At 50.3% G+C, this 11,813-nt stretch overlaps 1 non-coding gene across 1 annotated transcript; it reads left to right on the forward strand.

Moving 5' to 3' along the window:
* The first annotated feature begins 11,126 nt into the window (after positions 1-11,126).
* LOC116815585 (U6 spliceosomal RNA) lies at positions 11,127-11,234 on the forward strand. The gene has a single exon (XR_004371520.1). It is a non-coding gene; the product is annotated as a U6 spliceosomal RNA (small nuclear RNA).
* The last annotated feature ends 579 nt before the right edge of the window (positions 11,235-11,813 follow it).

The raw sequence follows: 11,813 nt of genomic DNA on the forward strand, positions 1-11,813 counted from the left end.
GCTCCAGCTCCACACTGCCTCAGCACGGCTGCTGCTGCTGCTCTGCCTTCAGCTCTCTGGGCTGCTTCTCTGGCCTCTCTGGCTCCAGTTGCTACCGCTCTGCTCCCAGGGCAGGGCTGCTCTGCAGGCTGCTTCTGTGACTCTGCTCTGAGCTCTCATCTGCTTCCTGGACTACTTGTCTGGCCCTCTGGCTCTGGTTGCTGCAGCTCCCCTCCCAGGGCAGGTCTGCTTTCTCTGGGCTGTGCTCTGGCTTTTTGGGCTGCAGCTCCGCTCCCATCAGCTTAGCTTGGGCCCCTCTCTATCTAACTCAGACAATTAAGGCTCACACGGAGGACAGGACCCCCCTGGCCTCCTGACTCCTTGATTAGCCTGCTCGCCCTGTCAGTCAGGCTGACCTGGAGCATTGGCCTCTCCACATTGTTCCTGGAGACTGTCAGTCTCACGGTCCTGATTTGCCATCGATCCCTCCCCTTTTAGTGCTGGGAGCTAGCAACCAAACACCCCCACTGAATGTTAGTAAGGGGGCAACAGTCCCCTTACATTAACAAGAAACTCCAGTTGTGTGAAGCCACAAAAGCTTGGCAATAGAATTACTCTTGAGCCATGCAAAGCTTTACTTTGCTCTAGTGTTAGCAGCTGAGGAATTACAGTGAGATGGCACCTTCAACCCCAAACTTCTAGGTGCCATGGCCTGTCCTCCAGAAAATCTATTTGAAAGCATCTCTTTGTGCATTGTAGTGTCTGCTCATGCTCATCAGCCTGATATCTGAGAACCTTGGAAGCAACTAGGAAAGGCTAAAATAAGGGCAAACCAAAGAAAGATTCGAAAGGTTTTTTACAGGGAAACCTTTAAGTCCACTAGGGGGAAGCAGAATCAACAGATGAAGCAGCATCAGTTGCTGATGAGTGTGTGTGAACTGGCAACAAAGGAAATGTTAGATAGAGGGGAATGAATGTATTAACCATTAGGATGCTGGCATTTGCCAGGCTGCCAGACTTACATATGCTTAGGAGAAAATCTATCGATCTATATGCCCAGTCTCCAAAGGGTATGAAGTGTCTCTTGGCTCATTCAAAGAGAAGCACTAGAATCTTGCAAAAACAACGAGGAGTACTTGTGGCACCTTACAGACTAACACACTTATTTGGGATAAGCTTTCGTGGGCTAAAACCCACTTCATCAGATGCATGGAGTGGAACATACAGGAAGCAGTATATATATTGCTAGAATCTTGCTAGTTCCTCCTAGGGACTGGGAGACCCACGGTGAAGGACTATATCTTAGGGAATTAGTGAGTGAATAAAAACGACGAGAAAGGAAAACCAAATGGGGCTTGCTCACTGATTTGATGACAGAGTCCCGGTTATTTACAGCAATTCTCCATAATGGGCTGATGGATGCGCTGCAGTGTTTTTGTCAGAAACAATGTCTCACTAAGAAGAGAGACCCCGGTACTGTCCTCTCTGCTGCAGACCTGGGGAAAAGACAGATGTTGTCCGGCATGAATTATAACCCGTGTGGATTATTGCAGTGAGGTTCTGTGAAAATCACGTGACAAGTTTGGATTGGAGAAACCAGAAAGGCACCTATCACTTCAGGATTGGGGGCCAGATTGAGAGCTGTCCTATGGCTCCCTTGCTTTGGCTATGCTGGAGCAGAAGGGTCATAAACCAGCTAACATCACAGCAGGGAGCCTCTGCCAGAGGCTTGAGCCAGTTCCCCAAGCTCTGAGCCTTTCCCTGGAGCAGGAAGTGCTCTGGGATGAGGGCACATCTGGAGACACGGCTGCCTGCTGAGTGTCACGCATGGCCAGATTGCTATGTAGTGGGGAGAGCAAGAAAGGGCAGCCCTGAGGGATCTGTACCTGCCCAGCATCATGCACCTCGTGTGACACTCCCACCACTGGTAGGTTTTTCAGGACAAGTGGGAGTGGGAGGGGAGAAGGGAGACATCAGTCACATACCATCTAGCCTTGGTGGAAAGGGCGCTGACTGGCAAAGCAAAGGGCGGTGTGTGCTAACCCCAGCTTGCCCATGGACTGCAGGGGACAGTCAGGTGTATCCCATAACTCTTCATAAGCAAGGCCCCAGACCAACGCCTCAGGGGGGCAGTTATCATTGCCCGGGGTGAAAGTAACTTACAGGACTTAGCGGTACTGCTGGAGTCCTGAGGGGGGCATGGCCTCATCTGGAAGAGGCGTGGCCTCTTAAAATTTAAATCCTGGGGAACCAGCTGTGGCTGGGAGACCCAGAGCCTTTAAATCAGCCAGGGGCTCCCAGCTGCAGAGGTGCCTGGGAGCCCCCCGGAGCTCAGGGGCAAATTAAAGGGCCCGGGGCTCTGGCCACCAAGGGGAACCCCAAGCTTTGCGGGGCTGGGGCAGGGATTTAAAGGGCCCAGAGCTCCTGCCACTGAGGGAAGCCAGGAGCCCTTTAACTCCTGGCCCCAGCCCGGCTGCCAGAGTTGTGGCCGGGATTCAAAGAGTTCTGGGCTGCCCGCAGCTGCAGGGAGCTCTGAGCCCTTTAAATCCCAACCCCAGCCCAGCCACCAGAGCCACAGCCAGGATTTAAAGGGCTCTGGGCTGCCCGCAGCAGCAGGGAGCTCTGAGCCTTTTAAATCTCAGCCACGGCCGGGATTCAAAGGGCTCCGTGCTGCCCACAGCCGCAGGGAGCTCTGACCCCTTTAAATCCCAGCCCCGACCCAGCCGCTGGAGCCACAGCCAGGATTTAAAGGGCTCTGGGCTGCCCAGAGCCATGGAGAGCTCTGAGCCCTTTAAATCTCAGCTGCGGCCAGGATTCAGTGGGCTCTGGGCTGCCCACAGCCGCGGGGGAGCTCTGAGCCCTTTAAATCTCAGCCGCGGCCAGGATTCAAAGAGTTCTGGGCTGCCTGCAGCCATGGGGAGCTCTGAGCCCTTTAAATCCCAGCCCCAGCCCCAGCCCGGCCACCAGAGCCGTGGCTGGGATTTAAAGGGCTCTGGGCTGCCCGTAGCCGCGGGCAGCCCAGAGCCCTTTTAATCCCCGCCGTGGAAGTCGATGTGGTCCTGCATGGTGTACTGGCTCTTGCCGGTACGCCGGACCGGACCAGACCGGCTTCCTTTCACCTCTATCATTTCCCCATTTACAGATACCGCTAAGGGAGATGGCACAGAAATGTGGAGATTTTATCCAAATGGCTAAATGCTCGGATTGAACAGATTTTAAGGCCAGAAGGGACCACTGGGCTCATCTAGTCTGACCTCCTGCAGAGCACAGGCCAGTGACTCCTGCCTCCAGCCCTGTAACTTGTGGCTGAGCTGGAGAATGCTTTTTCCAGTCTTGCTTTACAGATTCCACGGGATGGCTAATCCCCTAGACTAGATCCCCCTTCCACAGCTAGCTTCAGTTTTGAATCATGAATCTAGCATCGTTTCCACCATGGTCTCTATGATTAGAGTCCCCCTGGAACCTTGGCCAAACCTGGAGAGAGTCGTGTGGCAGAAGCCCGAACTCAGCTCTCTGTGGGGAAAGTCACAGCTCCCAAGGCTGAATTCTGCTTTACATGCAGAACTCTGCTCAGCTTCTGCCTATAGAACTCCTGTAGCAGCCTCCCCAGAATCCTGCTCGTGGACGTGGTGCTCAGGTACAACATTGTCAGCCAATCAGATCATAACCGGTGGACCTCAGAAGGTGGGGAGTCACAGCAGTTACCCTTTGAGTGACAGTTCCTCAACCAATCAGAATTCTGATTGAGTAAGGAAACTGCCACTCAAAGGACATCTGTTCATAACCAAACTCCAGAGCAAGACTTCTCAGCCTTAGTGTTTGATTGGCCAAAAATGCTCCCATCACACTGAAGAAGAAGGGAATTCTGGGTTAACTGGACTGTATAAAATTTCCCAGGATTTCAATATGATTTGGGTCAGGAGTATCATTGCAGAAAAATTGGAGGGAGGCAAAGTTGTGTCACTACTATGCAGTTTATTAATTATAATTATATTAATTTTATTATATTATATTATATTTATTATATCCTGCAAAGTTAGAGGAGAGCCCAAAAGTGGAGCATGTAGACTTGGGAGGGGGCAAACAAAGGTCGGGAGGGTGGACAACTGCCCCCCTAACCCTATTGCAAATGAAGCACCTGGTCTGGAAGAGGAGCTGTGGTTGACAGGCTTGCTTGGGGAGTGCTTTTAGACGGTCCTTGGCTCATGTTGGGTGTGCTGTGAGTAGGGGTGGGAAGGAAGGACAGGAGAGGTTTTAGGGGTACTTTTGTCTGTTTGTACTGGGCTGGGCTGGCTGTGTTTGGGCATAAGTTCTATCTGGTCATTCTCTCAGGCAGAGCTCTGTTCCTAGCATCGCCTGCTCTAGGAGCTGAGAACCATTTCTCATTGAATTTTTGTGTGACTAAATGATTTAAAGGCTGCCCATTACTCTTGTGCCAAGGAGAAGCTAGGTCCTGTTTCCCCGGGAGCAGCGGGAGAGGATTTTATTATTCGTATCTTTTTTCTGGTTGACTTGCTTTTTCCACAAGAGGCATTTTTGTTTTCTTCTACCCCAAATCTTAAACTTGAGTTTTAAGTTTGGCTCTAAATGATCTAAGGCAGGGATCCCCATGTCTGGCTACTGTCCCTTTGCCCCGGAGCTGTCATCTGGTGTCTTCAGAAATGGCTGTGGTGGGGTGACTGCCAAGCCTTCATTTAAGCATTCAGAGCTGGGTCATGTCACCAAGGGGCCAATCCGTACAGCTGTCTAGTGCAGCGGGGCTGCTGAGCTGGAACAAGCTTTCGGATCCAGTGACTCCCAACAGACTTTACCAGTGCTGTATAGGGTGGTAATGGTGGCTACTGCACACACCTGGCTTGATCAGTGCATAGCCAGGTAATCCTGGCGGTGGGATTGGCTACTCTTTTACTTGCCTGCCTGTGCTGGTGAGGGGATCAGTGACTCACTGGGGGATGCTGGTTGTTCAGACCATGGGAGAGAGGAATTCCTGAGGACTAACACCCAGATGTTTAGGAGCTGGATGCAATGCCCATTTCTGAGTCAGATTCTTGGCGCTCCTACCCGGCAATGGTTGAGACTGAAACTGAGTGGGGAACACTTTTCTTGTTCTGTGAGAATGTGAGATTTCAAAAACTTTTCCTGTCCCAGCTGGGAGGAAAAGCCCGGATGAAATTTTTGCAAACCAAAAATAAAATTTAAAAACTGGATCTGGACAATCAAATCTTTTGTTCTAATTTTGACTTTTTTACTAGAAATTAAATTGTAGAACAATGTAACTTCAAGCCAGAAAGTGGAACTTTTTTCATTCTGAATACATCAAACCAGGACCCTTCAACAACCTTGAAACTTGTTTCCAAAACAGGGAGTTCCGCAACACCAACCCTTTTCCTGCAAACAATTTTGGCTTTGATGAATTGGCATTTTCTGAAGAAAAAACATCTGTCAAAAACTTCCTGCCCAGCTGCGGTTGGGACTCCCTGGCTTCCCTGCCAGTCCGTGTGAATGGTCCCTTTTTGCGCTCGCTTTTGGCCCTGTCTGTTTCCCCTTAAATCACTGCAGCTTTTCTGTGTGCCAAGGGAGACCCATCCTTGTTACATCGGTGTGTTACCTAGTGAGGCTCATTTGGAGATTTCAAAGTCTGTAGCAGCTTCAGGAACCAAAGCTGTCCCTCTCTGCCTGCATGAGGATGGAGTAGATTTTCCTAAAGGCCCCACAGGAGCATCCTGTTAAATCTTGCCCACTCTGAGGTGCCATTATTGAGCGCGGTATAATGAAAACTGTGTTATAATTGTGATCAATCACTTTACATTCTCAGGTGTTTTCCTGGTCCTCCTTGCAGACAACTGGCTCTGTAGGGAAGCAGGCAAGCAAAGTTAGTCAGCAGACAGATATCCCATCTTACTGTAGGCTGAGTTGTGCCTTGCTGCCCTAGGGAGCAGCCTGCTTTGTCTCTCTCTGGTTTTGGGTTCTTGTGTGTTAAGGTTCTGAATTCTAAGAAATAAAATATTGTTATGTGGCAACCTTCTAGTAAGAGTATTTTATGTTTTTATCTAACCTGCCTGTGTGGGTGTCATGTTGGCTTAAATGCCTTGTGGTGAGTTCACAGCCACCCTAAATGCTACCTGATTCTGCAAAGACTATACCTCCCCCAACCAGCTCCACCACTATAATATGTGACATGCCCAAGCCTCCGAATGCCACAGTTAGAGTAAAACCTGAATCTCCCCTCCTCAGATGTCTGTATTTACCTTTTGCTCTATCTGGACTCTTGTGGGATAAAGTTTTCTGCCATGGCTAAGCCACTGGCTGTCCTTCTGATCAACCAGTTTGCAAATAGCCTCCATCCTGACAATGCAAGTGTTTCAGTGCTGGCTGCCAGACATCTTCTTGTTACCAGAAAAGACTGGTGGAATTGATTTAAGGATACTACCTCCCCAAAAGGATTGATTCCGCTGTAGGGTCTATCACTGATTAGTCGCAGGTCAAATGAAACTTAGTCATTTTAAAAGGTGAAAACAGGCAGGAGGGTTTTATTAAAGTGTAAGTAACATAATATAGGGGAAAGGGGAAGAAAACATTAAAACAGAATAAAAGAGCATGAAACAGATTAAGCAGCAAACAGCTCGGTGGTTTTCCAAGTACAGTGGGCTTGGAGCCCAGATCCAACCCCTAGCCAATATGGGCACAAAACAAATAAAATGTCAATGTTACTCAGTCTCTAGGAGTAACAGGAGCTCAGGTGTAGATGGCTCACAATACTCAAGTATCTCAGGTCAGGACTTTGATGACAGCTACCAGAATCAGGAACTCGAGATTGAACAGGAGATCCTCCCTGACGATGGACAACCAGGTAAGCACAGGTGTACTGATGATGTTTCTCTTCCTCCATCGCACGACCGAGCACAAACGTGGATTGAACTGAACACAGGTTGCCTCCTGGGTGGACAGCACTTGACGGAGTATGAAACCCCTTATACAGACTCTGCCACTAGGCAGAATAACTGGGAGTCAGATGACCCTTTCCCACCTTAACTGTTGCTAGGTAGATTAGGCTTAAATTTTAATCAATCAGAAAAATAGGCACCTAAAAAGGGCACCAATCTTAACAAAAAGAAGGTGGACTACGATGGAGGATGAAAGATAAAATAACAACCAAAAAAACCCCAAATGACTAAAAGTCTCAACATTCTAGCATCTGAGCTTTAAAAACTAGTGAGTTTTGTGTTTGATTTTGTAACCCGGCTGCCACGTGGAGCTGACAGCAACCAGGGCCGGGTTCAATATCCAGGGGTTCCTTTTCAATAGTACAACACAGAACCAGCTCAAGCCCCCACTCAGTAACCTGGGAAAATGACACACCACCCCTGGGCACCTCTGAGAGGCAATACTTCCCCACCTGCACGCACAGAGTCTGAGTGTAGAAAAGAAACTTTTAGCGAAAGGAGGGAAGTCACTCAACATTAAATAGGTAAAACGCCGCAAGCAGGATTCATAATTATAAAACTCTGAGGAGGACACACCCCAAAGAGCATGGCGCAGAGCCTTCCACCTCGTGTTCCTGAGCTATACAGCCAAAAGTTCCTTTTCTGTGACCCTCTCTTCCCCGTCATCATACCCCACGCACAGAGTTGTCCTTGGTCAGTGAGGACCCAGGGTTCAAAGGTGCAGCTGTATGAGATCCCCTCCCACCTGGGGAAGAAGGCACCTTGCTTGCTTCACCACTCAATCACTTGCTCTGGCTGGCTGCCCTGCCAGCCCCAGTTCCTGTCTGCTGGCCGCCCCACCAGCTGCTCACTGCTCCCACCAGCTGACTGCTCGCTGCTCCCGCTGGCCGACTGTCAGTTACCTTCTGCTGCCATCTGCCTCTCTGCTGTGACCTCTGCAGGCTAGACTCTTAGTGACTGTCAGCTCTTAGTGATTTTCAGCTTTTAGCGGGTTGGGCAGAAATGCCCTCCCACCACAAGTGATGTCAGCTCTCATTTAAGCTCTTAAAGTAACAAAGGCTCTGAATGCAGCGTATTTAGCTCTATCTTTGAACACCGGGGAGGAACAGGTTCAACCAGACTGGGGACCCGGAGGGAAAGTCCACACCTCCTGGCTGGGATGCCTGTAGGGTTGCCAACCCTCCAGGTTTGTCCAGGAGCCTCCCGGAATCGGTCTTGATTTCCCAGAGGCTACTGAAGCCAATCTGGGAGATTTTAGGCCATGAAAAGTCTGGCAGCGCAGCAGGACTAAGGCAGTCTCACTACCTGCCCTGGCTCCACTCTGCTCCTGGAAGCGGCAACATGTCCAGCAGCAGCTTCTAGGAGGAGGCACAGCCAGGGGGTCTCTATGTGGTGCCCCTGCTCCCAGCCTCAACTCTACAGCTCCCATTGGCCAGGAACGGGGAACAATGGCCAATGGGAGCTGTGGGGGTGGTGCTTAAGTTGTGGGCAGGGGCAGCATGCAGAGCTGCCTGGCCACCTAAGAGCCTAGGAGCCACCGCCAAACATGCTGCCACTTCTGGGAGTCATCTGAGGTAAGCACCACCTGGCTGGAGCCTGCATCCTGCACCCTCTTCCACACCCTAACTCCCTGCCCCAGCCCTGAGCCCCCTCCTGCACCAAAACCCCCTCCTCTACTCCAAGCCCTTGCCCCCAGGTCATCCTGGAGCCCCCTCCCACACTCCAACCCCTTAGCCCCACACTCCATCGCACACCTCAATCCCCTGCCTCAGCCTAGTGAAAGTGAGGGAGGTTGAGAAGGAGCAAGCAATGGAGGGAGGGGAGTGGAGATGTGGAACACGGGAGGCGCAAGACAGGGGTTTTTGGGTTTGTGCAATTAGACAGTTGAGAATCCTAGACACTTGTCCTCTCCTGTCTTCCTTGGAGCCCCTGGCTTAATGACATCCTTTCAACTGAGGGTGATCCCCTCATTTGGGACAAGTTAAGGACAAGTTATTCATACAATAAAGACAACAATATTGATATCAACATTTCTCTACCTCTGCATTCAGTGCTAAAGTGATTTGTAACCCAGCATGAGCCAAAGTTGATCATTTTGAGCAACACTGCTCTGCTGGACATCTAAGCAGAGTAGGTGTGTTCATGTAAATACAATTTACTCCTGAAGTCTCTCCCCCTCCCAGCTAGCTGTCAGGGGAGAATTCATTCAGACCCTCTTACAAATAAATCCTAGGAAAAACCCCCACTCCCAAATCCAGATCTGCACTGACAGTGATGCACTTCACCAAGGGCTCTTGGCTCAGCGCAGCCTGAATAAGCCAGTCTCATTGGTTCATTTCTGATGCTCTAGTGCAGTGGTTCCCAACCAGGGGTCTAGGTCCCTCTGGGGTCCATGATCAGGTTTCAGGGGGTCCGCCAAGCAGGGCTGGCATTAGACATAATGGGGCCCAGGGCAGAAAGCTAAAGCTCCACCACATGGAGCTGAAGCCCCCGGGCACCACCAACCAAGGCTGAAGCCAAAGCCTGAGTAACTTAGCTTCACGGGACCTCCTGCGGTACAGGGCCCCAGGCAATTGCCCTGCTTGCTGCCCCCTAACACCAGCCCTGGCTTTTATATGCAGAAAAACTGTTGTTGCGGGACAGGTGGGCCATGGAGTTTTTACGGCATATTGAAGGGAGCTCAGAAAGAAAAAGGTTGAGAACTTCTGCTCTAGTGACTGCAGCTCAGGGGTCTCATTGCTATAGCCTGGGTTCAGGTCCTGGACTCAGAGGAGCCATTGAGTTTGGTTGGTTTCCTTTCTCAAGGGTCAGCTCCTCCCCTGAGTGGCACTTTACAAACACTTGGATAGAGGATAGGTCCAAGGACCCGCATTGTGGCGTGGCTGGGCAGTGCAGAGCGCTTGGTAAGGCTCTCAGGTGAATTCTGAGCATGGTATCTGAACAGAGGGTCTGTTGCAATTAATTGTTGCCTATCTCAGCTTGGGAGTATAATTCAGAGGATAGGCAGCCCGTTCTGAGAAGGAGCTGCCCAAGGCTTCCACTGACACAGCTTTTCTGTCATAGTGAGGAGGGATGTGAATTTCTTGTGTTAGCATAGAGAGGCCCTGTGACAGCAGCTTTGGCACTGGGCTCCAGCCAAGTTTCCCAGCTCAGATAGCACCGACTTCTCTCTAGGAGCAGCACTCAGAAGGAGAAATTGGTGGGGGTGGTTGCCTCTCTTGCCTAGGAATCTTGTGCTGGGTGAGTGCCTGTGACTCAAATGGAGCAGAAAGGTCTTGACGCCTGCTGCTCCCTGCTGCATCATTCTTCTGTTAATCGCTTCCAAGTGCCAGGAGCAAACCGTCCCCTTCCCCACTTGCTGCTCTTATTGCAATGGCTGATGAAGCCTTTCTGAGACCTCTCCAGTGGCTGTGAGCTCCTAAAGCGGCTAAGGTGGGGGTAGCTAAGAAAAAGGCTGTCTGTGTCTTGGGAGAGGGAGAAGGATGCACAGACAATGGCATTGCTCTCTCTGGGCGGGTTAGTGATGGGCACACACCAACCACTGGCCCCACTGAGTGTTCCCTGTAGCACCCACCTCTTATCCACTGAATCCTCATAGAATTACCAGGCCTGCTGGCCCCAAAGGAAAAGTACAGCCCAGCTTAGAACTCAGCTCTGCCTAGCACCCAGCACCTAGATACATTGACAGGGTTCATTATCACAGAACAGAGGTTCAGGTGAGAGTGGAAAAGAATGTTGGAAACAAATAGTTACAGATAAAACAAACCTATAACCTACTAGGTCATCTCTTCTTGCTGGGAATCCTGCAGTGTCAGAGCTCGTTAGTTCTATTGGGAGAAGGTTCCTGCTGTGAGCACCCACGATCTAGCCAAAGGGAGGGACCTCTGTAGGATCTGGGCTCAGGAGCCAGAGAAGTGGGAGATGCACCTGATGCCAGGGAAGGGGCCCAACTTGGTGCCAGAGGCTACTTACTACCTTTTGCACAGCTACACGCTATTCCCACCAATTCACCATTATGTCACCTGGTACACAAAGTACAGCTGGAGAGGCAAGTATTTCACAAGTAACAATGTGTCGATGTCCCCAGCATTGATCAGAAGGGCTGCTTAGCCTAGCTGTAGGCAGTGGGCTCATGCATCTCATGATCCCAGTAGCTTCTCTTCAGCACTGGTACTCAACTTCAGCTTCGTAATTCCTGCCGTTGTATTCGCTTGGGCAGCACATATACTAAAATTGGAACAATACAGAGAAGATTAGCATGGCCCCTGTGCAAGGATGACGTGCAGATTCGCTTTGGCCGATAATCCCTTTGCAGGCTTCTAAACTCACTCAGGTTCTGCCCTTTCTTGCAGCCAGGTGTCTTACTCTGAGACAGACAGTCCCAGTTTGACACAGAGCTGCAAGGTCCTGGACTATAACAATCCTTCTGTTTGGGGACTGATATTTAACCTATCTCCAGACTCTCCTGCTGCTTTTTCACCTGAAGAGGTTATAATCCCATCAGGTGCGGAGGACAGCCAGCTCCCTCTCCAGCCAGGCACTTCCTGCTCATCAGTGCTGTGCTCACTTTAACGGGATGGTGGGACCATGCACTTTCTAATGGGATCCATTTACACTGCAGGAACACCCCAAGACATGCTTTCACAATGGATACTGCATGAGCTCTGGTCTGAGCAAGGCTTTGTCTAGCTAATGGGGTGAAGATTGGTGCAATCTCTTTCAGATGCCACTCCAGTTTGCTCCTAGATGGGAAATGGTCTTTCCTCCATGAGAATGACACTCCCAACACTGACCTGTCTGCTACACCCAAATTCCAACCAGCTAATACTGAATCAGAACCAAAAAGTAAATTTAAAAAATCAAACCCACAAATCTTCCCTCAAGCTGATT

Source organism: Chelonoidis abingdonii, chromosome 25 (genome assembly GCF_003597395.2).
Source record: "Chelonoidis abingdonii isolate Lonesome George chromosome 25, CheloAbing_2.0, whole genome shotgun sequence".
Lineage (NCBI taxonomy): Eukaryota > Metazoa > Chordata > Testudines > Testudinidae > Chelonoidis > Chelonoidis abingdonii.